The 26,415-nt window shown below is 44.3% G+C and overlaps 1 protein-coding gene and 1 long non-coding RNA gene across 4 annotated transcripts in view; one reads left to right on the top strand and one right to left on the bottom strand.

Moving 5' to 3' along the window:
* LOC123840518 (uncharacterized) overlaps positions 1 to 15,049 on the bottom strand; it is a 29,402-nt gene extending 14,353 nt beyond the window's left edge. The window contains exons 1-3 of one of the 3 annotated variants that reach the window (XR_010409635.1): positions 14,060 to 15,049; positions 4,484 to 4,525; positions 1,305 to 1,799 (exon numbers count right to left, since the gene is read on the bottom strand). This is a non-coding gene — a long non-coding RNA (uncharacterized LOC123840518). The remainder of the gene's footprint in view (positions 1 to 1,304; positions 1,800 to 4,483; positions 4,526 to 14,059) is intronic. The other 2 variants (XR_010409633.1, XR_010409634.1) reach the window with 2 other exon arrangements.
* Positions 15,050 to 15,243: 194 nt separating this feature from the next.
* Positions 15,244 to 26,415, top strand: part of MFAP3L (microfibril associated protein 3 like) — a 39,174-nt gene continuing 28,002 nt past the window's right edge. The window contains exon 1 of the mRNA XM_045870262.3: positions 15,244 to 15,476. The gene's annotated coding sequence lies outside the window, so the exon portion shown is untranslated. The remainder of the gene's footprint in view (positions 15,477 to 26,415) is intronic.

Raw genomic sequence — 26,415 nt, 5'->3', positions numbered from 1 at the left:
TTCCCCCAGAAGTCTGTTGGGCACTAAGAAGGAAAAGAGAAGTTTCCTGCCTTTGAGGAGCATATAACCATATTACACAGACAAGACCAATGGAATCTTATGTTTCTGGGAACCTTCTAAAATTCCAAAATATATGATTGCATATACATTCCCTTCAAAAGGCTTACATTATCAAAGTGCAACACAGCAGCTGGTTTGACTTTTGAGTAAGGAATGGTCAGCTAGGCACTCCTTAACTGAGTTACTCATTAGCACCTCCACCACAGCCCAACCCTCACACATTCACGCAGCCACTCTTCAAAATTCAGGTGATTACAATTTGTATCTCAGAAAAGCTTCACAGGCCTAGGTATCCGAGCCCCCTTTACTTACAGAACCAGAAAATGTTCAATCTACAAATGCCAGGCGTCTAAGAAACGCATGGCATGATAAAAACATAAGGGGGTGCATACATTTCAAATGTCGGCTAAGAAAAGTCAGGAGACAGAATGGACCAAGTCACGGAAGGCTGGGGGTGCAGGTGACAAGTGCAGAGCTGGACAAGTGCGGGTGCGAATAGCTAAGGAAGATCTCCTGACAGCAATAAAGGCGAGCTGGAGCTGGGATGATGGCAGAGATTCAGAGAAAGAAGGGCCGTTTGGGTTGGGAGAGAGATATGAGAAAATATAAAAGAGCTTTAATTATTATAGAACATTTGGGAGACACTTCACCTAATTTAATTTTTAAAATCATGTGCTTTTTACTGCTCACTAATCTTCTATGAAGTTTGTATCTAATAATTAATCTTCTAGGATCCTACCGTGCTAACTCTCCATAAGCTGATTTTCTTCATGCCAACTGCACTGTTATGGGCCAAATTGTGTGTCCCCCCCCCCCCCGCCCCTAATTCATATGTTGAAGTCCTAACTTCAGTTACCTCAGAATGTGACCTTATTTGGAAACTGGGTGGTTGCAGATGCAATCACTTAAGATGAGGTCACAATGGAGTAGCGTGGTCACAATATGACTGGTGTGCTTATCAAAAGGGGACATTTGGACACAGACACACCCCAGGGAGAACACCATGTGAAGACTGGAGTGAGGCTGCCACAAGCCAGTAAACTACCAGAAGCCAGGACAGAGGGGCCTGGAACAGATCCCTCCCTAAGGCCTTCAGAGGGAGCACGGCTTGCTGACACCTTGATCTCAGACTTCTCGCCTCCAGAACTATGACACTAGTTTCTATTTAAGCCACTCAATTTGTGGTACTTTATTACAGCTACCCGAGAGCAAACTAACCACGCACATCAACCAGAATTCACTACCTTGACTCAGTGTTGTACAGGTACAAACGGATACAGTGAAATCCAGTAGGAGTATCCAGATGTAGCCGTCTATTGGAATGTCAGAGCAGGGGACAAACTGTTGCAAGCAGAGGCTGTATACATCCAAAGACTCTGGGTCAATCTTCTTTTGCCAACTTGAAATCAAGTGCGGCTGCTGGTGGAGGCCCGTGAAACAGCAAAAGGGGCTGGATGAGGCTCCTCTCTGGGTTCCCATCATGGGGAGGGCGGGCCGTGCCCCTGCTCTATCAACCATCTGTTTGTTTGCCACATCAGCCGGATGCGAGGTATTCACACTGCGCTCCTTGACTCTTCTTGTTCTTGTTCTCATGGCTTATAGGTTGGCAGACAGACTACCTTGCATGGCAGAACTGGGCTTTCAGCTCCACTGCCAGCCCGAAAAATGATCCAGAATGCTCCTGACCCTGATCCACACATCTACGACTCTCCGCCTTTGGAGGCCGTACTGTGCTGATTCTGAAAAACAGAACAAAACAAAACAAAACAAAATAAAAAACCGTCCATATCTCTCTGCTTATTTGGTGACTTATTTATTAACTGACATCCCCATTTCTGAAAAGGACTTGAGGTGACTTAAAACAAAAACACCTGGCCAACATGTACATTGAAACTCTATGATCTGAAATGGACAGGGTAGCTACCCAATCCATGAAGTCTATTTTTATGGAATTGTCAGGTTTTCCCAGATACCTAGTGGAAACATATGCCCATCTGTGCTATTAGAATAACGTGTGCTTTCAAACTCTGAAATAAGTTTTATCAGCTATCATGTTGCCTTTTACACATTGAGCAGATAACCAAAAGTAAATTGATCAGTGGGAATGGTTGAGAGAAGGGGGGGAAATGTTCCCATTTCTCATTCTTATTATCTGCTGATTACATTTCCCTAAAACAGACTCGGTAACACAATAAACTCATGCAGGAAAATTCACTTTGTGGAAAATGTTTTGTGTGTATTTCTAACTTGTTACTGTACATACTCTAAAGGTGACAGAACTTCTAAAAGAGACAGAAAAAACTATAAGAGCCAAATATATAACAGAAGAACAAGGAGAGGCTGAAAATAGGAGAAATAAAAATGAATTGAGTGAATCATTTTTTTCTATGAAATAAGCATTCAAGCACTACAACTCCTTACAAATTTTTTTACACAGAGAACTGCAATTCCAGAAAAGAGGCAGGGGTGGGGGATGACTGACAACATTTAAAATTTGTAACAAATTGATTTTTTAGAAAATTTTTAAAGAAAACAAACAGAATCCAAGAATTTCAGTGAGAGCAAATGATCGTAGACCTTTTCTGTAAGAGATGTTTTGAATTATCTTAAAGAGTCTCAAAATAAACAAACAAAAAACCAGAACCATTTCTTCGAAAAACGAACATATGGTACAGTTGCATTCAAAACCCCATCCCATGCAAACCACATTCAAACTGCATGGCAACACAGCTGCCCTCTCCCGAAAGATTAATCATTTAATTGCATCCTTACAAAAAATAAAACTTCTCAGGCCCTCATGCTAGCAGCACATTGCATTAGCGTGACACTAATGTTGGCCGCCTCTGAAATTGTCACTCATTTGCCCTGCTGTAAGCTGATTCTTCCATATAAGGAGACATGAGTCAGCGTAAGACTATTACACTGAAGGATGACACAATGTTCTAGACAAACGTTTTCTGGAAATACATGGTCTTAGTCAGCTCTGGTTACTATAACAAAATACGATAGGCTAGGCAATTTAAACAACAGACATTTATTGCTCACAATCTGGCAGCTAGAAGTCTGAGACCAGGGTGCCAACACGGTCAGGTTCTGGTAAGAGTTTCTTCCTGGCTGCAGAAGACTGCCTTCTGGCTGTGTCCTCCCATGGCAAGGAGAAAGATCTTCTTGAGTCTCTTCTTGTAAAAGCGCTAATCCCAGCAGGACCCTACCTTTAGGACCTAACTACTTTCTAACCCCACTCCTAACACCATCACGTTGGGGGTTAGGGTTTCAACATATGAATCTGGGGAGGACATAACTCAGTCCATAGCACACACACAGGATCTATCCAGTTCTGCTCCCCTTTTGAGGTCCTCTCTCACATAAATTACTCATCTGCGCATAGCACCCAAACCCAGCAGAACTCACCCCAGTGGGTTTTGAGCCTGTACTTTGGGCTAAGACAGTAGGGCACCTGCCACCTCAATAGCAACAGGATGCTGTGCATGTTTGTGTATAGAGCTTCTCGGCCACAGGTAAACACCATAGGCAGTCAGCACTTTTTTTTTTTTTAAAGAGAAAGAAGGCATTTTTTTTTTTTTTAAAGATTTTATTTATTTATTTGACAGAGAGAGAGAGAGCACAAATAGGCAGAGTGGCAGGGAGAGGGAGAAGCAGGCTTCCCGCTGAGCAGGGAGCCCGATGCGGGGCTCCATCCCAGGACCCTGGGATCATGACCTGAGCTGAAGGCAGCCACTTAGCCGACTGAGCCACCCAGGCGCCCCCAGTCAGCACTTTCTTACACCAGATCGCAAGCACTCGAAGGAAGGATCAGTACATACATTTTGTAAATGAGGTGGAACTCGTGTGGTAGGTAGGCTACACGGCTGGGAGGAAAGTAGCATTCGTGGCAGGCTGGCCAGAGACGCAGGATATAGAAGACTCTTATTTCCAAGCAACTCCATCTCTGGAGGTCCAGCTACTCTACCCCCATCGAACACCAGGCCTGTTGGAAAGGGCCTCATTACATTCCACTTTGGGCTGGAAATGTTAAGTGTAATTAAATGAGAAGAGCACAAAGATTCGTGGAGCTCATGAACTCCATGCTCTCCATCATTCAGCTTTTATCAACAATATGCCTAGTATTAGTGCTCTTGTGACCATCGTAAAACACTGGACAGACTCCTCCAAAATCCAGAACAAGGTGAAATCAAATTCCAAACATAAATGATATCTTGGTTTTCCTGGCATGCTGTAGTATGTTGTGATCTGAGACCAGTAATCAACCAATTAGGCCTTCATCAAACAGTCCAAACTGGATTAAAACCTCTCTGTGCAACCCCACTCCAATGTGGCCACAGCAACTCTCAAGTAATTTGACTGAATCAAAGAAATGCCACGGACTCCCAGTGTCCCTTCACATAACAAAACCCCTACTTACAGGGCAAAGGGCAGTGGAGTCTCTGACTTCAGCATCCGATCCCTATAAGATACAGAATATATGAATCCTTATTATATTTAATCCTCATAGTATCATGCATTCCTTAGGTATTACAGTTATAGAGATTTAATATTAAGCCAGAATGGAGCCAACCCTGTGGTCAAGCAGGAACCTTTGCAAGTCTCCCCGTAGGCTCCCTTCACCTGGGAATTTGATAGGTATCTTCAAAACAGATGGATCTGATGCCCAGATATTTACATAGAGAATTTCCTTTCATCCCTCCCTTTGGAAATAGGTTATATACTCAAACAGGTACGTTAAATTTTATGGTTAATGGAAGGGATTTTCTTTTTTCTTATTTAAATTCAATTAGCCACATAGAGTACATCATTAGTTTCAGATGTAGTGTTCAGTAATTTATCAGGTGCATATAATACCCAGTGCTCATCACATCACGTGCTGGAAGGCATTTTCTAGATTAAGTCTTACTATATACTAATTTTATAACCTAACTCTACAAGAGAAGCCACCTCCCCAAGTAGCAACTTGCTTCTAACTAAATAATCATTCTTTTTTTTTCTTAAGGCAAGCAACCATTCAAAATGAAGTCATTGCCTATTCTCCATATATCTCCTTTCCTAATATAGACTAGTTTATTTGAAAACTGTATAAGTCACTATTAAGCTCATATTTTATTCAACAGATATTTAGCAAACACCCACTATGTGCAGGATAATACCCTGGATGCAGAGCCTGTAAGAACATGAGCCGTGGCCTCTATCCTCCAGAGTTTTAACTAGTTTGGGTGGATAAGAAATGCCTGTTAAATGTAGCTTACAGGGCGCCTGGGTGGCTCAGTTGGTTAAGCGACTGCCTTCGGCTCAGGTCATGATCCTGGAGTCCCGGGATCGAGTCCCACATCGGGCTCCCTGCTCGGCGGGGAGTCTGCTTCTCCCTCTGCCCTTCCCCCCTCTCATGCTCTCTCTCTGATAAATAAATAAATAAATCTTAAAAAAAATGTAGCTTGCACAATAAAACTGTTTTAATGTTGTACCAGATAAAAATGAAATCACTTCGGGGCGCCTGGGTGGCTCAGTCGGTTAAGCGGCTGCCTTCGGCTCGGGTCATGATCCCAGAGTCCTGGGATCGAGCCCCGCATCGGGCTCCCTGCTCAGCGGGGAGCCTGCTTCTCCCTCTCCCTCTGCCTGCCTCTCTGCCTACTTGTTCTCTCTATCTCTCTGTCAAATAAATAAAAATAAAATCTTTAAAAAAAAAAATGAAATCACTTCATTTGACGTTTAGGAAAATTCTTTAGACTGATTAAAAATGTAAAAGTCATTATATTTTTATTGTTGCTGGTATTTATTCTTGCTGTAGGCCTGTCACTGAAAATTCATTCATCATGCTTAATGGTTTTATTAATCTTCCACTATAAATAACTCATGGGATAAGAGTCACTCTCCAATTTGTTTGATAGCTAACCAAAAAAAAAAAGGCACCCTAGTTCCTTTGTAAATGAACTGTCACTATAAATTATGCAATGTCCCCAAATTGAAGACAAATCTGGCATATTTATTTTGTAATAAATTAAAAATGTATGCATTAGACTTGATTTTCCCCTCTTACTGCAATATTAGTTTCACTGATCCAAAATACTACATCTAATTCATTCTCAAACTCAGGAATTATATGGCTAATTTATTGTGATGACATTAAGAGCCAATCATACTGAAACTCATAAAACATTACTCAATTTACCATGCCCTCACAGGTATGCTGGTGGGCCACATCGCCTTAATGTTTAGGATGACACAGCTTGACAGTTAATGCAACAAATAAAAAATAATCTCACTCTAAACTTATCAATATGCATTTACAGATATTAAAGATAATTATTCCATTAAAAGTTGCTTCCAGTTGATAAAGAGTACGAAGTGAAGATATACAGACCCCCTTCCTAAATTCCCATTTCCCCTCACTCCATGGCCCCACCTCTAGACCTTCTAAGGAACTCACAGCTCTAACCACCACTCCAGATGGAGGTGTGGCTCTAAGGGTCCCACTGGCATTTGAGGAGCTCTGAGGAAATCCCCGAGTGATCCATAGGATGCCAGATACCTTTACTAGGACTGCGTCAGGGGTAACAGTGCCTCAGCACTAAAAACCAGCAGGCCATCAGCCTATACGCTTGGTGAAGCAGAGATGATAAGAGCAAGGGGGAGAGTCATTTCAGCCCCAACACCAGGCTTCCGGCTGGTGCCACCATAGGGAATTGGGAGATTGGGGCGGGGGGGGCGGGTAGCTAAGGGAAGTGGCAGAGGACTACTAACTATATTCTTTCATCACCCTCAACCCCGATGACAGAAGACAGGGGCCAAGAAAGAGCTGGAACACGAAGCAGGACACAACGCTCCTGACCCAGGGTAACCCTGAGCACCCAGAAGACCCCCAGCACCCTGTGTTTGGACATGAGCCTCCTGGTCCCTAAGCACTGCCTGACAAGAGGGCCACTTAGACTGTGACCTTCTCCTACAGCAAGTGAGCCCCTGGTGGAGCCGGGGGCAGGCGGGGCTCTGGGGGAAGCCAGGGAGGTTGAGCAAGGGAAACCCAAGAAGGGATCTGGTAACGCAGCAGGCTCTCTGAAACTGCCAATACTACTTTCTCAGTGTGGTTTCTTAAAAACCCAAATGCCTTTGTAAGTGGATCTCACAAACTGAAAAAGGTGTGTTTTGGTACCACATGCTGGCATCAAAGAGCCAGTGATCCTTGAATTGTGCAACTTCCATGTTCCTGATTTGCCTGTCAGACCACATTTTTAATATTTTAGGTTAGACAACAACTACTATTTACAAGAAGCCTATGCCTGAGCCCGAATCGTATAAGAAATAAATCAATCCAACCACTGAAGCATGTGGTCTTTGGGAACTGTCCTGGAAGTCAGGCGAACAGGAATGGGATCTGGAGGGCTACAGCCGGGCTTGCATCTGAGAAGTCTCTCAGATTCTTCCCATAATGGCTTTGGTTCCTCATTTCCCCATGAGTCTTCCCATAATATTATGAAAGGGAGGCAAATAACACTCTCAAGAAAAATAGTGTGAGGGTAAATACGGGCAAAGATAAAAGACAGAAATCCAGATTAAGACCTTTAAAAGAAAACCACCCTAGTTCCAAAAAGAGTACACAGTGACTTCAAAATGCTGACCTTCAAGCTATAAAATGAGTGTGAGGCAGGGGGAGAAGGAGTGTGATTTTCCTATGGATGCCTGTTTTGGGGCTCTTTTGTAATACTACCATCTCCAGAAATCTCTTTGGTTCTCCTGCTCTTCAGGTAGGTACCCTGAGGAATGGGGGCCCAGTGCCAGATGAATTACAAGTTGGTAAAGGGCTAAGGGATGACAGGTAGTTCTGCTTGGAGTGAACTTATTACCTACCATGTCTCTTATGGGCAATAAGCAATAGTGGGCTTTTAATGTAATTAAATGTAATATTCATGTAACAGATTCCTAAAGATGGGCTGGGTACTCCCCTTTCAAGCTTAGTCCATTTTCAATAATTAGTCCCACAGGCCAAAGCACACACACAGAATTATAAATCACTGAAATCAATCACATCGAGACAGATGTGCAGAATCCTTTTATACTCCATTCTGTTTTCTCCCTGTCATTGCAAGCCAATGCCATTACGCTTATTAATGATTCTTAGCTGTACCTCTGATCCACCTCACCCTACATTCTATACTTGTGAGCACCAAATCATAATTTCTGCTCAGTTTAAGGAAACCGGTCCATTTAGTTCATAAATATAATCACAGAATTCTTCAAGTTTTAAGGATGGTTAATTTCAAAATTAAGCCGCCTTTAAAATTCCTACAAAAGCAAAAAGGAAGACTAATTGACATTAATAGTAGAAATGCTATTATATTTAATTAATAGCTGAAATTAGAAGAGAGAACCCGTAAACCATGATGCTGAAAAAATAGCCACAAACTATTTCTTAGAAACCTTCTTCAAAATGTTTCATGCTTTCAGCCCTATAGTGATCCACAATATTTTAGCAGCTTTCCCTTTGTGCCAGCTGACCCAAATCAGGGAGAAACATGCTGGTAACAGATCTGAAACACTTCATCAGAAAAAAAAAGCAGAATCAATGTCACACAGACTGAGGCCAAAGTCTGAATGGTGTTTCAGACCAGCCAAGCGACTGATGGTATTTGTATTTTAAAATGCCTGCCTCCAAGATACTCCAATGCAAAGTTCTAATACCAATATCCAGCATGTAGTTGAACAAAATTTATTGGCATCTATTACAGGCCAGAAACGGTACTAGATTAGACTGAAAAGACTCCTAAAGAGAAGCTGCGAAGTTTATACATGCCTGAGAAGCAGGTGTGGTCCAAATGGGAGAGACCCTATTCCCTTAGCCATATAACCAGAGTTATCTCAAACCCCCACACTGTCCCTAAGTGAAAACAACGATCCGTAAGCACACTCATCCATGGTGGAGAATGAACCAAATACTGTGGTTCCTGTAATGACATGTAGAAATTGTATGTGTTATTTGGGAGAGGGAGGGCGGGGGTCACACTAAAGGCTAGGACACAGAACTGTGTCTTTTGCGATAGGAAAGAACAGAGTTTCAATCTGTTAGAAAACTTCCTTCCTAGGGTTGGCTCAAACCACCATTGTAACATCATCAAAAGTACATTTCAGTCCCCTCTCAGCACTCACCTGTGGTGACAATTCACTTGTGGATGTCCAGAGTGTTCATGCTCCCCACTATGAAGCCTCTCAGGGAAGGGCCTGGGCTTTGGACCACAGCTTTATGGAAACCTAGCCTAGCAGAGGAGAAGGCCTCAAGAAAGGAAACCAGATCTCCATATAATGAGGGCCTTCTCAGCCTTCCAGTGTCCTTCAAATCCTACCAAATGAAAACCAGTTATTTCTACCTAGTGCCGGGCAAGCATCTTATTCTCCCCATTCTTGCCTCTGTAAGTCCCCTAAGCCCCCAAAAGAGCTTGTGCTCCCCCATCATCCACCTCATCCTCTGCCCTCCCTGCCCTAGCCACACAGAGATTTCTGGTGTTACATTTAACTATAAGCTAAAAAGAAAAAATAATAGAATTTCCTTCCCTTCCCTCTCAACACAAGTATATTTACCACTCAAAAGACAGAGGCATGAAAATCACCAGCAGAGAAATGGGCAATTCACCTCTCCAAGTTTATTTTGGGTTTCTCACTGAGCAGATTTACCAGGTTATTCCAGCTGAGGTCACAGTGATGCTGTAGATGTTCACCTGGGCTTGAGAGCCCCTCCGGCCTGAGTGCCCCTCGGGCCTGAGCAGCATTCTGACGTTGGTACTGTGACCTCCCTGTCAAGTGTCAGGGACAAAGGACTGTCCTTGTGGGACTCTTGGAGAATATGTTGGCTTCCCGTGGATGTTCGCTTTCCCACTTGTTGGACAGTGATTTGTTTGTTTGATTACTTGGGTCCCCCAACACTGACCTCTGCCACCCTATGGTGGGAAAGTGGATGTTTGACCTTCCCTCCTTCCCAAGGAAATTATAAACTAAAACAAAACAAGCTATGTGCAAAACATAACTTTTCCAGAATCCAAGAGAGAGGCACCTGTGAAGTCAAGTTTTTACAAAGGGTTCCCTCTAGGACTCACCCCATCTCCCCGGGCAGCCTTTCCAGGGCTCTGTTCACACTTCTCTTACCAAGGGGTGCCCTCTTCTCACCTTCCTCTGCAAATATCCATCTGCCATTCAGAAAGCCCCTACACACAGGAAAAGATTCTTGGATTCATCCCTTTTCCTGCCAATAATTCATCCCTAAATGTGACTCACCGTGTCCACGGAAGCCCTGATGGGTGGGAGGCTTGTCTACAATGGTTATTAATGTGGCAAAGTGTCCGGGAGGGCAGGGCTTTGATGCCTTCTCCCAGGGAGGGCCAGGGAGGGCGTGACCCTTTGAGCTGGAGCTTCTGCCCCATGTGAGTTGCAGGCACGCCATCTGCGCTCCTGATTATTGCCGCTGGCTAACTGGTTAGACCACACGCACATGCCCACACACCTCCAAAGGACCAACACCAGTGCTCAGTCGAAACCCATAACGAGGAAGGGAGTATTTTTCTAATACTGATTCATACTTCTCAAGATGCTTCACTCTCCTTGGCCAGCGCGTCACAAGATCGTGGAGAGAAGTATTTGTTTTCTTTCATTCCTCCCCCATGCCCCTTCCTAACTGTGTCCTTTCAGACTCCCAAGAACAAGGAAAAGGCCTAATGTAGGGTCACAAGACCTCTTACTGTCCCCTTGCAGGAAGGGGGTAAGGCCAGAACTTCCCCTGTCCCACCCACCCTTGGTCAAAGGAGGCTGAATTGAGGACAGAGGTGCTGGCGAATAACACGGGGCCTACGTGGTCACTGAGTACGAATCCTTGTGTGCCTCAACACAGAGAAAAGCGAGAAGCTCCCCTCCGAGGGGCTCTTCCGTATTCTCCACACTCTAAAATAAGTCAAGGCTATGTAATCAGCCCAAACATGGACGACACTCTTTGAAACGGACTGATACCCTTTCCACTCACATATATCTCTCTGCCAAAGAAAACCAATCATTGGGGCTACTCGAAGTTCTGGACTAAGAGTTACTAGCTTTCCTTTTATCCATATGATACAGAGCGATGTTTCGCAAATACAGGGTGTGAAATCCCCTTGAGGGCTTGTTAAAATTGCTGCCCTGGAGACCATTCTATCCAGGAGGTCTGGAAGGCGTTCCTCATCCCCTGGGGGGTTCTAAAGCAGGTGGTCATTCCCCTCCATAGTTAGCTTTAGGTGGTCCAGGCAGACAATAGGAGCTGGAAGAACTATAAAAATTATGTTCATTCCTAAAGGGTTAATCTGCTTTCCAGAGGTGCCATACTTTCAGCAGAAAAAATAAACAAAATCTATTCTAAGGACTAACTATATAATTAGAGGATAATAACAACCCCATGGGAAAAAACACAGTGATAAAGAACAATGGAATTTGTGGATTAATTAGCAATACAATGCTGAGCTTTGTGCAGTTAGAGACTGATAATACAAGTACATCAGACTGGCTTACAACACACTTCCTGGATTTCTGAAGCTGAAGAAAATTCACTGAGTTTAAGGTCAAATCTGAGATCTTGCTTATATTACTCAAAAAAGCATAACCATTCAGCAGGTTGTATGTGATGTGGCTTTGTTCTGGTATTTTTTTCTTTGCATTCTATTTACAATACTCAGGAAGAATTTTTAAAAATTAATGAGTTTTAAATATTGTATGCGTACAAATGTCAATCATTCATTTATTAAGTAAAATATTACTGAAAACTGAAAAACAAAGATACAAAGATGATTGAAACAAGCTCTTGTTGTCATACTGCCTACAATGTAATGCAGGAGTTGAAAAAAAAAATAATAAACCAAGGTTAGGTGTCAAACTGAAGAAAGTATATGGTACATAGGTGAAGTATTCACGAGAAAGTCATCTTGAGGAGATCGCAGGGGACCAAGCTTGAACTGGACCTTGAAGGCTTGTCAGTTGCCAAAGGGTGAACAAGCAGAAAGAAGAAACAAAAGAACTAAAGGAACATGGAGGCATGAATTCGCATAGCAAGTAGCTCGGGTTGGCTAGGATATGGGACACTAGGGGACACTGGCTGGAGCCTGATCTGGAGAGGGAGACGGGCTAGTTCATGGTTAAAATTTGGACTTTATCCTGAAGGCACTATGAACCCATACACTGAGGGCTTAGCAAATATACTAAAATATAATTTGCTTAGAAAGAAAAGTCTGAGGAGGCATGGAGACTGGATTGGAGGAAACACAGGGAGAGAGAGGACTCATTTGGAAGGGATAATGGGCCTGAGAGGGCAGTGCAGGTGGAGGGTCCATATGCAGAGATGTCTAAGGGTAGGGTGGGCAGTGCCCAGTGGCTAGCTGGATGACAGACAAAAGGTAGATGGATGAATCGAGGATAGCACCCATATTTGTGGTGTGCAGAGCTGAGAAGATGGGGGTTCCAGTAACCAAGTTAGGACACATAAGTAGGAGAGCGACTACAGCTCTTGAGTTGTGTTTGGGACATATAGAGCTCAAGTTTCCTAAGGGTCACAGGAATTAAGATATTGGTAGATTACCTATAAGAGTCCAAACTCAGGGAGATTTGGAGAGGAATATAACATTTGGGGCAAAGATAATACTCAAAATATTAATAACCATTAGAGACCAATGATCAGGCATAGACACTGACCAATGAGAATAGGTGCCTGATGGACCAGAAAGAATTGCAGCAATTAACAGCTAGCAAGACACCAACTGAACACCACCTTGGTACTGATAGTCATCGGATTGGAAGAGCAGAAGGGAAAGCAGAAGGGAAGAGGCCACAGGACAGAACACTTACAATGGGGTGGTGCAAAGGAAAAGAACCTGGAGAACGAAGATGAGAAGGAACCGTCAGAAAGACAGGAAAACTAAGAAAGGTTTATGTCATAGAAGACTGGGGACCAGGAAGCTTCGGATGGGAAGGAATGGCAGTATGGACTATTAAAGAGATGTCTTACCCATCTCTTCCCCAGACAGACAATTTGTGGTGTGGATGTCTATAGGGAACAAGAGCAGTGCTCAGGAGGTACCAGGAACCATGGAGTCTCAAAGCTGAGGGATGAGGGTGACCCAGCACAAGTTAGGGTCCAGGGGGAAACACTTAAGTTCTTCCCAGGAGTGACCTTCCACTAAAGATGGTGTCTCCAATCATGCTGAAGCTGAACCGGGGCTGGATGAGAGCGAGAGGTTGAAATGAAGCCAACCTTTAGTGACAGTATCTCCCACTATCACACCAAACGTCACTAGGCAGCTGACCCATCTGCCCATTTCCTTCCTCAGACAGAAAACAGACAAATATCCCACTGACCTGCCCGGGCTCACTGCAAGGCTCTCTCTGGGTTCTCGAGTTTATTTACCTCAAGCCTGTAAAATCTCTTCCCTGTAATCTTTCTCCATTTCAGTCTTCTCCTCTGTGACAGAGCATTAAAAGCAAATTTCCCACACCTGCTTCAAGCCTATTTAAAATAGCATGAGAGCATTCTGCTGATTCTCTGAGAATTTGAAAAAAGGTGGACAGGAGTCGCAGTGAACACAGAATTGTTGGAAGGAAAAAAAAGTAATACAATACTGTGGAATTATTTTAAAGTGAGGACAAACATTTAATCTTTGATAAAACAAGAGAAAATTTAGGGCTCTAGTGCAAATCAAAAAAAGATTCAGGTTTCTTTAAAGATGGGCTGAAAAGTTCTTAGAGCTTAAAACGTGTTATTATTGGAGATGCCATAAAGCCAATGTTAAAATATTATTTCTAATTTTAATCTTTTAGGGAAAAATCAGGCTTTGAGTCACTTATAAGCCAGAACCCATGCACCCCCCCCCCCCCAACACAGGCCTGGGTAGAAGCGACCTGTCCACGTGTCGAAGCTATAGCGCAACTCGAGGACCCCGCTTCCACCCGCCTCCTGACCTTCGATGTCGTGACGAGCGAGCGCAGCTACACCAACCTTGGGCAACGAGATGCAGCCGCGTGCGGCATTCTGGCACTGTCCGGAGCATGCTCAGTCGAGTCCTGACCCACTTTGCAGGTCCGAGCTCCTGGCAGGGGGTCGGAGGTGCTACTTTGTTCCGTTTGCCAAGGACCGAGAGCAGGAGGAGAGAGGCTGGGAGTTGCTTAAAGACGCCTCTCTCCTTGTCAGCAGTCCCTGACCCGGCGGCGGAACAGGCCCAGCCTGGCATAGGAGCCACCGGGAACGTCAGTGTTGAAAGTCCACCCTTCCGGGTTTTCTCAGCAACCAAAGGAGAAGAGGGCGGTACTGGAGTAAAAGGGTCGGTATGGGGGCGTGGTCAAGGGGCGGCCCGAAAGGAGCCAGGGAGGAGGAGCCTGGTCCGGGCCCCAGAAATTTTCTCCCGCAAGCCTAAAAAAAGGGGGGGTGGGGGGTCGCTGCTTACATTGCAGGACGGTGCTGCCGAAGTTCTGCAGGCGTTTTCAAAAAATCATTTTAGAATAACATAGAATAATATATCTTATTTAAAAAGCACCAGATTGTCCGTTATAGAAAACTGAGAAACTGTAACTAATCAAAAAAGAAGGAAATTAAAAATCCCTGGGACCCCACCACTCAGAAGCCACCAGTGAACATCCTGCTGTACTTTGTTGCAGCCGCTTCTGTGTGGGCTTTAGAAGTGACAGCAGAGTCACCCGTAAGGCCTGCGAAGCTTTTGATTGCCAGGTGGCTTCACAGGTGGCCTTGGAATAGGGTAAGTCCAGAGGCTGGACGGTTAGCTCTCTCCCGAGTCCCAGGATGGAATCCTAGGAAACCTGTTCCTGGGTGTCCCTGAACAACAATGCGACACGACGCTCAGAAAAGTTGCGCTGGAAGCCCTGGGAGCGCCCTGCTCCCCAACAATTATCAGTCACGCCGCCCAAGCATCACAGCGTCGGAAATAAGTGCCCTCGGCTCCAGCAACACCCTAGGCGTGCTTGAGCGGAGCCCGGGGGACCGAATCCCGCCCCAGAGCCTGCGCCGGCTGAATGAGGGACTCCCGGGCACACTCAGCCCGCCCCCCTCCTCTGCGGGTGGATCCCGCGGCTCTCACAGGTTCGCCCGGCGCCGCCCGCTCCGCCCCGCGCCCGCGGCTGCTGCGAAAACCCGGCGGCGACACCCCTCCCGGCCCCGCGCCTCCGCGCCGCCCGGCGAGCCGCACTGGGCATGCTCGGCACCGGCCGGCTCCGGCTGCTGTAGGTGGGAAGCTCCGCACTCCCGGCCGCCCGCGGCGCAGCCCGCATCGCTGCCCGGCGCCTGCGGAGGCAGCTCGCCCGCAGTAGGCGCTGCTGGGCGCGGGGCGTGGAGCGGCGACGGCTCGCAGGCTGGCCATGGCGAGGAGCGCAAGGCGGCCACCTGAGTGGCGTGGCGGCGTCAGGTTAGCAGGGGCGCCGGGACAGCAGGGGCGGCGGGGCGCGGGTGGCAGGGAGCCCCGCACGGGGTGGGCGGCCGAGTCGCTGCGGCCGCTGGGGCCGAGGAACTTTCGGGCGCTTAGGCTGGCGGAGCCCGAGGAGGAGGCTGCGTGCTGGAGGCGCCGCGAGGTCCCAGTAGCGGGCTCCTGGGGGTCTCAGGATGCTTCGAGATCCGTGCGGGGCGGGACCCGGGGGGCCGGTGGTTTGGGGACAGCCACCTCCCAGGCTTGTGCCGTAATCTTCCTACGGCGAAGAGCGCGGTGTCTACAGTGTGATGCCTAGGAGCCTCCTGAACCTCCGGGGGGCAAGGGAACGCCAAGCAGCGGCGGGGGCCTTCGCCGGACTTCAGATCGCTCGGGTCACCGTGCCTCAGTTTCCCCGGGACGGGGGTAGGGTGTACTGTCCCGTGGCCCGGAGGCCCTGAGTTCGTGTTCTGCGCCCAGAGCCGGGAGAGTGCAGCGTCCCGATGCTGCAGGAGTGCGAGAAGCTGTGGGTGCAGCAAGCCACCGCCTCGCGACTGGAGCTCTCGGAGTTTGTCGCATTTGACTCCATAGCAAGTTGACATCGAATTGCTTCATGGCATGGAATGGGGAAACGTGCTTCATCGGCTTAAAAAAAACCAAAGTAATTGCAAAGCCGATTTATTTTAAGCTCGACTATTAACTTGCCTTGGCCTCCAAAAAAACTTGAGCTTGCAAGTTGCAAGATTTATAAAGCAAGCTAGCAAAAAAAAAAGAAGAAGAAGAAGAATGTAGGTCCATTATCTGCTCACACTGTAGAAAATAATCTATTGTGGTCGAATTGTCATTGTTTTTAAGGATACTTTTTAGCAGAAAAGTTTGGTTACTGTAGCAGTCTTTATTTTGTGTTAGCTTATATTAAGAACTTGGAAATCTAGCTTTGGAGAAGCTCAGTGTTTTTTGTAAAGGTTTCTCACTTTTGCTTCTAGATGAAACACATTTTTTTCAGTTGCTACTATGCTGAACATAGTAAAATTGTTCAGGATGAAATGCAAGATGGAAGAAGATTTATATTCAGAAGGGAGACTGTTAGAACGATATCGTTCCTACTGGCATTTTACTTTTACAGAAAAATGCAGTTTGTAGATCCCACTGGGGTTTCTACTGTTGATTCTTGCTAAAACATTTAGTACCATTACAACTCTTAGGATTATTGGATTTAATCGGAGCAAGGTAAACAATCCTTGTTCTAGTGGGAACCTGTTCTACCTCTCAGGCTATATCCTCAAGCCTGTTTCCGTAAGTACCACTTAGTAGGTTCAGTTGTTTTATTTATTAAGCTTATTACAAAACTTCTTGCTTGCATTCTTGACAGACCTTAAGACTTTGGAGGTGCATTGACTTTTCATTGGTTTGTGAATAGCCTTTAATGTTTGTTCTGGCCTGAGATGGCTCCAGCTCTAATTCCAGATCCTCTGAGTGATTTCCCCAGGGAGCTTTCTGCTTAGCCTATACATAACCAAGATTTAAGAACAGGAAAGGCTTAAAATGTCCAGACAACAACAATAGCAATGACATGATAGTCTTTCTACAAATTAAGCCTGAAGTCCTCCATGTTAGCCCAGTTGGTTGGTTGGTGGTGTTCATTGCTCCTAAATGTACTTCTAACTACATTCACAGAACAATTTAGAAGTTTGGGGAAAAAAACAAAAAAACACAAACACTGAGAAATTGCACTTCTCTTCTCTATAAAAATGTACCAAGTTTGAAGTCGGCCTTGAAGCACCGCATATATGCACAATTAATCCTGTAGAGCAAGTCTTGTGTTCTCAGGCTGCATTCCCAAGTGGCAGTCAATAATGTCTCCCCTTAGCCTTGGCTTCTTCGTGACCTAGAGGAAGCAGCAAGGCCTAAGTGTCCCTCTTTGTGAATGTGAGGTTTAATACGGATCAGTAGGCCCCCTTTTGAAGCTAAAAAAATCTCATTTTTTCAAGATTAGGAAAAGCAGTGAAATTTAACAAATGGCATGTTTAAACGCTGCTTATTGCCTCAGGAATTCCACAAAAGAATGGAGTTTCCTAAATGAAAATGACCAAAACTGACAAGATTTAGGTCCAAGAGGGGTTTTACTATTGCTAATGAAGAAAAAATAGCAGAGTAGACTTTGTATTCAAATGAGGAAACAGGTGATCAATTCTTCTTTTTCTTTTCTTTTTTTTTTTTAAGATTTTTATTTATTTATTTGACAGAGAGAGATACAGCGAGAGAGGGAACACAAGCAGGGGGAGTGGGAGAGGGAGAAGCAGGCCTCCTGCGGAGCAGGGAGCCAGACACGGGGCTTGGCTCCATCCCAGGACCCTGGGATCATGACCTGAGCGGAAGGCAGACGCTTAACGACTGAGCCACCCAGGCACCCCCAATTCTTCTTTTTCTGTGCCTGTTGGGTTCTTTCAACTCAACTGCTAGGCACGTAATTTTTCATTTTATTTTCATGTCTTTAGATTTCTGTACTGTATGGTGTTGTAGGTGACATTGGATATTCATAGCAAACTATTGGCCTTTAAAAATAGATCTTCCCGCATTCATGTGGCCATAATTTATTCAACCTCTCCTTTGGCTTGTAATTTGAATAGTTGAGTAGTTAAGGCTATTTTAAATTTTGTTTAATTTTGAATTTTTGTTCTATTTTTTTTTTTAAATGAAAAACTTCCAGATACTGAAATACCAAATAAATATTGTGGCAAAGTGGCTTTTAACCTCCAACGTAGTATAGTCAGATTTGTTAGATGAGTGTCATTTTTTGGAACTCAGAAATCATTCAGATAGTATCACTTCCCTCACCTAACCAAGCACTTGGGGTGCAGCTTGCCCTTTCCAGCCATGCCTAGGAGGACACTTAAAACTGACATGTTGCGATCCATGGCAATTCACATTAAAGTTAGAAATCTTAAAAAAGAAAAGAAAAGAAATATCCTTAGATGTGAATTGTCTAAGTTTGCTATAACGCCTCCTGGAATGGTTGAAGAATTAAGGGGTTTGATTGAAAATGGGTTAAGACCCAGTTAAGAGCTGTTGGAACTAGTTTCTAAGCTACACTCAAAACAGAAGCCCTGTGAATTTATGGTCTTGCCTCTGCCTCCACCTGAGGTCTTCACTCATTAAAATATCACATTCATTTTTCTCCCCCACAGTCTTTAATAGTTAGGCCCCAGGGGCTGCAGAAATGAATAAGACTTGGTGACTCAGAATCTAGTCAGAGAGACAGACTTGAGGACAAATAAACTATAGTGCAAGGTAAGTGCTCCAAGAGAGGTATTTGTACATGGGACTGGGGAGACAGGAGAAATGAGCCCCTTGGGTTGGAGGAAGAGGGGGGGCATGAAAATAGTGACATTTCCATAGGATCTTAAGGAATGCCTAAGGAATTTGGGCAGAAGTCTTCAAAGCAGAGAAGTGAACTCTCCAGGCAGAAGGAACACCACTTTGGTAGTTAGAATAATGGCCTCCCAAAGATGTCCACTCTGGGACTTTGCAGATTGATTAAGTTGAAGATTTGGAGATGGAGAGATTATCTGGATCATTCAGTGGGCCTAGTGGAATCACGAGAGTCCATATAGGTGAAAGAGGAAAGCAGAAGTCAGTGTCAGAGTGAGGCCATGTGAAAAAGATTCAGCTGCCCCTTGCTGGCTTTGAAGATAGAAGGGGCCCACGAATCAAGAATGCAGGCAGCCTCTAGAAGCTGGCAAAGGCAAGGAAACAGATGCTCTTCTAGAGCTTCCAGAAGGAACACAGCACTGCCAACTCTCCGATTAGCCTAGTAAGATCCCTTTTGAACTTTTAACCCACAGAACTGAAAGATGATACATTTGTATGTTAAAGTCACTAAGTTTACGACTTAGTGTCATAGAAAGGAGCAGTAGAAAGCTAATACAACCATTATGCAAAGCAAGACTTGATATGATGGAATAATGAGCAGAGGCAGGAGAAGGAATGAAATGGTCCTTTCATTGTGATGAACTTGGTGCCATGCAAAGGGGTTTGGATTTTATCCTATTATATATAGAGAAACAATGGGAAACCAGCTAAGCATTTTTAAACAGGAACATGCAATGAAAGACTGCTGCAAGATTTATCTTCCTAAAAAAGCAATGTATGGCTACACCCCAAGTTTCATACAGCTGTTTGACAAAGGGTGTCTAGCCAGAGGTGGTCAGTGACAGAAATCTGGAACCCGCATGGTATATAATTCAGTTCTCTGAATTGATCTGAGACAGCATTTGTATACATCTGTGAAATTAATAGCTTAAGAGACTCTTATTCACAATTTATAATAGAAGAAGGTCATAAAAAATAAAGCAGAAGGGCCAAGTCACATTTTGACTACTTTGTTTCTGCCCATTGTCCCCTTAGCAGACAGCTGCTCTCCTGGCTATGTACCATGCAGACATGACCAGAGAACCATGAAAGCTCAAATCTAATGCAGTTAACTTGAGATGATGTGATGTCACCTGGGCCAGCTCTGACCAGTTGCTCGTAGCTTGTGGGATGTTATGGGCTTGTACAGGCTCAGCTGGGAAATGGCCAGAATCAACTAGCAGTCTTCACTATAGGCTCTGTATTTGCCAGGATATGGATGAAAGCTATGATACTAGATGACCTAACTTCTGTAAGAAATTCAGTCATTCTTTCCAAACATATTTATTCACTCTCTCTCTGATGTTCAAGAGTTTAATTTCTGTCCTATAAAAACTTACAGTCTGGTTGAGTTGACATCTCTGAGTCTGGAAAACCTCAACTGAAGAAATCTACCTTAGTGTTACAAGAGAGGCTCTGAACTGAAACTAAACTATATGTTAGAAAAAATCGGTAAGAGGAAAGTACACTTTTCAGACAGCATGGGTAAAGGAAGCCCTTGGCTGGCAAAATCTGAAACTGGAAACAGTAAGACTTGACTAAGAATCATCTTAATAAAAATAAACTGTGTATCTACATTGTCTAGCTCCCGTTTGTATAACTTTTAAGATTTTTATCCAAATGTCCTTATAAAATGACATAATAATTATTGTTTACCACTGTAAAGGACTAGCTCGTTGCAAACCATTCCTCTTTCTTGAATCTCCTCTGCCTTGGTCTACTGGGATATGCATCCCTAGTTCTCTCCATGCTTAGTTTATTTATTTATTTTTTTTATTGCTCTTTCCCAAAAAGAGGCTTTGTCTCTCTTTTCTCTGAGTTCTAACCTTGGTCTTCTCGTCTTGTGGTCTACTGTGTTCCTTCTGGGTGATTTCTTTTTCCTCATGATTGCATCACTAGCCCACACACCAATGTCTTCAAATCGGTATCTTCAGATAAGTTTCTCTCATCCATTCATTAGTTAATTCATCAATCCATTCAACAAATATTGATGACCTGAAAGCTTAATGGTGGGGCAGATGTGCCCAAAAATAATGGCAGGGGGAAAAATGAAGGTATGGGTAAAGATCAGTGAGAAGAGGAGTGTCCGGGGCTACCTGGGGAAGTCCTAGAGGGCTTTTGAACCAAGACTTAAAAGCCAAGTAGGGGTTTGCCAGATATGTAAGGTTAGGAAAGGCAGCATGGCCAGCTGGAGACACAGAGATGCTGTGGGGAATGTGAGAAGGTCAGGAAAGAAGAGGGGCAGGGGAAGCTCCAGAGGTGAAGTTGAAGAGGTGGATAGGAGTCAGATCATGAAGGATCATGTATGTCTTGCCAAGAATGTTACTTTCGTACTACTGACAAAGACACGGAATATGTTTTAAGTCGGATCTTTCAGAGTCAGCTGATTTCGGCAACAACCTGGTATGTGGATTGGAGGCAGGCAAAGCTAGAGGGAGGTCAGCGAGGAAGGAGTCTGGTAGACTGGTGCCAGTCAGAGACAATGAGCACATGAAGCTGGGACAAACCAGGGGTGTGATGGCCACGTGGGAACTATTCCAAGCTGACCAGTTAATTCTTCCCAGTGGCCAAGCTCCCCTGTAAAGAAGTAAGTAGATGTATGTTTAGGCATTGTGTTTTCTTAAAGATGCAAAACCCACTTCCCTTGGTCTTCAGCATGGGGAGATATTTGAATAAAGACTGCATTAGTATTTGGCTCCAAGCTTCACCCAGGACTTTGTTCTGGGTCTTTACACCCCAGGCTGGCCATGGGATGGTTTGAACATCTAGTAACCCTTGAGATTTCTTGCTTCTCAGCTGCTAGTGCTAACTTCACTTTGTAAATTCCTGCTTCGTTACCAAAGCCAGGCACTGGGCTGCATTGCCCTTACTAATCACGCCTGTGCTTCTGCTCATGCTCTCTCCCCACCCACCTTTTTACCATTCCTGTTGTCAGTCCCAAGTTGGAGGGAAGGTTTTTTTTCCTTCAGGGTTTGGACAACCCTGGATTATTTGGCGTCCGAATGAGTCTTGCTCTTGTTAGACTTCCCAAAGGTAACTTGGTTTTCTCCATCTTAAAACACTTTTGAGGAACTTGAAATTAATTTCTAGAAAACACTTGAGTATTACCAATACTTTGCTTCACTTGGGGCAGAGCATTTCTCCCTGTGCAGCTGGACCCAGGACCTATAGTGGACTTTTGCTTCCCTCCTGCCTTGCTAGGGCATCTCATCTCTACCTCTGTGTTATGGCTGTCTCCCCTTCTTTCACTGGTGTGTTAGTTTTTACTTCCTAAGAAATGGATCATCCGTCCCAGAACCCTCTTCATCATTTCTCGTAAGCAGCCCTAGAGGCCCCCTTATTAAATGGAATTTCTGGAGGAATACTCTAATATCCCAGAGTTCTTGAGATGAGGATGTACATCAGATCCATTACATGAGTGTTGCAAAAACATACTATAACATAGATTTTTATTTTTAATTGGCATGCCGTGTTTCTTTCCATCCCTACTTATCTAAACTAAGCCATTACTCCCGCTGAGAAAACTATCCTGTCTCCTTTATTCATCCTTCAGGATTTGACCAACCCCAGGGAACATTCTATGACCTTTCCAGCTGGCCCTCTGAATTTCTGTGGTATTTGCCCAGTTTAGTGCTTAATTATATATTGTTTGGTATACAGTTATCACCAAGATTCTAAGCACCATTAGGGTAAAGAACTGGTCTTAAAATTTTTTTTAAGCCCACAGCAATTGGTACTAACCTGATAATAGTGGCCTCATAAATACTTTGAGTTCAGCTTAACTGATATAACTGGCTCTTAATTTTTTATCACTTAGCTGAATCTGACTGCACAGGTTGAGAAATCATTAAGAACATCGGGCAAGTGTGCTCAGGGCCTTTTCCCATCAAAGCTGAGAGAATAGCAAAGCTTCCTTCAAAACTGTGTGTGGCAATCACTAAATCCATATTTTCAACTTTCTTCTGGTTTTTTGTTTAGTTAAGGTAATTTTCCATATTGTTGCACTGAAAAACTTAATTTTGGGGAAAGGTTGATCTTACGATATGCACAAAAGTCAAGCTAGAAGAGTATTTGGATTCAACAAAATTTTGAAAGATAATTGATTTTATGTCCAAAATTTTAAAATAATTTTTAAAATAATAACAGTATTTCAAAATAATTAATTTTAAATAACAATTCTGAAAGCTTGGGTGCTTATGACATTTAGACAGTTTGGCCAAGCCGTGGTATTCATTAAGTGATATCTGTGCATGGGCTGTAAGAGCCAGGGAGTGAGGGAAGACGAGGTTCTGTGAGGGGCTTCTCCTAGTGGGTTGGCGGCTTGGTCTCTGCTGCTTTCACCGTCAATGTGGACAGAAAGAGCACCAGGGGCCTGCCTGTGTCCTAGGGTAGCGTGAGACTCAAATGGGATACCATCCGTGGGAGTGTTTTATAAACCGTAAGTGCTAGGTAAGCATAAGGGACATTGTTATTGAGCTCTTAATAACAAATCAGATAGGGTTTGAATTACAGGATCTCTTCTGATCTGTTTTTCACTAAGATCCAGTTCCTAGTGTCTGTGAAAAACACTTGGCATATGTGATTCAGGGAAATATTCATTATGCAATTTCACTTTGTGATAATAAGCTGGTAAAGGAGGAAGGAGGAAAGGCTTTTTTAACTACCCTCTTCAGTTACTGAGCATATTTTTTTCAAATAGATGAAATTTTACTCTGCTGAAAGGAGAAACCCAGGGTAATCCAGTTCCTATACCGTGAATCTGAATGGCCTTAATCAAACAAGCAGAGAGATAAGGAGTAAGGGATGGTTTTGACATTTGATGTATAAATTAAGTAGGCGGTTGCTTTTCATCTCAACAATAAAAAGAATGCATATTTCAGGCATGGAAAATAGTCCCCAGATACATTACGCATGCCAGACAGCAGCCCCAAGTCCTCTGACAGACCGGCTCCCTCAGCCTTGCTCCAGGGCCGTGTTGGGAGCAGCTCAGCCCCTCAGGGCTCTCTGTAAGGAAGGATGGGTCTCTTGAAGACGGACTTTTAAAGAAATCTTGGTTTATATTTTAAAGTTAGTTTCATGGTAAGGAAAGACCTAGTTACCCAGAATTTCTAAGAAATGGGCAGAGTTTGCAGGAAATGTAGGGCAAATGTAGATGCCTAGTAAGTTAGTAATACGTCGAAATGAGAGGGCATAGAACTAGTATAAATTCACTCAGCAGATATCCAAGCCCTGGCAATGAGCACAGCATGTTTCTAGACACAGGGATACGACATACTACAGCGAACAAGGTCAACAACAGAAGTCCATCCGTCCAGGAGCTCACATCTGCATAGGAACAGGGTAGTTCACGGTATGGAGAAAAAGGCAGGGTAAAGGTGACAAGGATTGATGGCGGGTTGGAGCATGCTATTTTTTTGTAAGATTACCAGGGAGGGCCTTGCTGATGAGGTGACATTTGAGAAAGGAAATGTAGGAAGTGAGCCTTGCAGGCATACCAGGGACTTATTTCAGACAGAAGGAATAGTAAGTGCAAGGGTTCTAGTATATCTGGCACATTCCAGGATTAGCAAGGCCCAGTGTGGCTGGCAGCGAGCGAGAGAAGGGTAGAGAGGTCAGAAATGAAGATTGCGAGGCTGCTAGGGGCCAAATATCGTAGAGGCCGTGGGAAGGCTTTCTCTGGTCTTTACCTTTGAATGAAGAACCTCTGGAAATGTACACTGTAATAATTTAAAAGTGTTCGTGTTTCATTTTCATTTTCTTTGAAGCTTCCCCGTGTTGTTACTAGTCATTAAAAAGGGGGGGGGGGGAAGTAATGAACACCTGTTCCTAGGACAATCAATAAATATTTGAACACCAACCATATTTTGTCATAGTGGAATTTCATGATAAAAATTGTACCCCTAAATGGCAAGAGCAGACCCAAGACCTCTCTGTAGTGAATTATCAGGTGAAATGTAGATTTCACAGCCCCAGTTGGGGACTGTGGTATGCCTCGACCAGCCCCTGCAGGAATCTGAGCTGATTCACCTCAGCAGTGTGGTGAGGGTGTCTGGAGGGTGTGGATGGAGGGTCCAAAGGCCTTGGGAGCTTGAGTCGGTTTTCTTTTTCATTATATGGCTTAGGATGTGAGAAACACTCAAGAAGTTGCCTTTCCTACGGAGAACAAGTTACCATGTGCTGTATGATGCACAAGCTGGTTCCTGGGCCATCACCAAGTCACGAATGGCTTGGCGACTACAGTTCTTTGCCCTGGTTGAATTTCCTGCAATGGGATCTTCCTTGGACACAAAAAAGTCCCTGCTCTTTCCCTCTCCCCCTGCCCTTCTTTACCACTCACCATTCCATCCCTTGGCCAGCCCCAGCCACGCTCCTGGTTGTCATGGTCATAGAATGGTAGATCAGAAGGGGCCTAAGAGATGGGTCTGCAGCTGAGAGGGATCAGCTGACTCCCAGAAGTCATCTACTAGTAAATGGCAAAACTGAGGAAAGGAATTTGTGGGTTTTAATCCTAAAATGCTAAACTAGTTCCCTCTTCACCGCTCATCCTAAAATTTCTGTTCTTGACTTTAACCTCAGGGCCCATCCCATTTCTCACCTTAGGAACCTAATTCCAACCCTTTGCTGTATTATGATCTCAGTTCTCTGGCTACAGGGAGTCCTGTAGCAAGTTCCTCTCCACATTGGCTATCCCTTGGAACACTGGATGTATTCCTATTAGACATTACTCTGTGTCTTGTTTGGGTACTATTAATACTGTCCTTCATACTCATGATAAGTGAAATAGCTTTATCATGGGCTGTCCAAGCACAAAATAATCAACCACCCTCATAATATCATGTCAGTGGAAAACTGCCCACAAGTGCATTACATCTGGCCAGTTGGGAAGCTTTCTATGTCCAATCAAATGGGGAAACTGAGAAAGGCACTTTTACTCTGAAGGCCTTAGGAGTTTACAAAGTATACCAGAATCCACAAGAAAATGTACTTGTTGGCAGTTGCCTCAGGCCATATGTCCTATTTAGGAAAGCAAGTGAAGAATATTGCTTCTGATATGTAGAGCGGCATACTCTGCTGCACGGCAGACATGCATCTGCCTCTTCTGTCCGGGCAGAGAGCTGGCCAGCCTGGATCTGCAGGCAGGCAGCTAGGGGTCAGCACCTCAACAAAACATCTCCCTGATACCGTGGGATCCTCTGGCCATTCTTCCAGGCTGGAGAAGAGTTCTTACTCATTGATATGTGCAGCCTTCCAGATGCCCATCAGCCCCTGCCTGACTTCACTCTGGATAGAGAGGCTTATATATTAAGTACCTCAAGAACTTCTGAGGAAATGGGCTTGAGATGAAATGAAAAAAAGAAATGAAAGTTGGCAGAAGTAGTGCTATAGATTAGCAAGTGACATAAATTAGTTGTGCTAGAAAGAAAATGTGAATCTCTCTATACACGCACTCCAAGTGCATAGGGAAAATATTTTGAAAGCACTCAATTATTTTTTAAAAGGGAGGAGATACTGGAAAAAATATCTTGTGAAT

The sequence above is a fragment of the Mirounga angustirostris genome, unplaced genomic scaffold (assembly GCF_029215605.1).
Source record: "Mirounga angustirostris isolate CCGP_5_RB_7025 unplaced genomic scaffold, mMirAng1.0.hap1 SCAF_2, whole genome shotgun sequence".
NCBI classification, from domain to species: Eukaryota; Metazoa; Chordata; class Mammalia; order Carnivora; family Phocidae; genus Mirounga; species Mirounga angustirostris.
The sequence above is the reverse complement of the archived record's forward strand: the minus strand, read 5'-3'. Positions and strand labels throughout refer to the sequence as shown.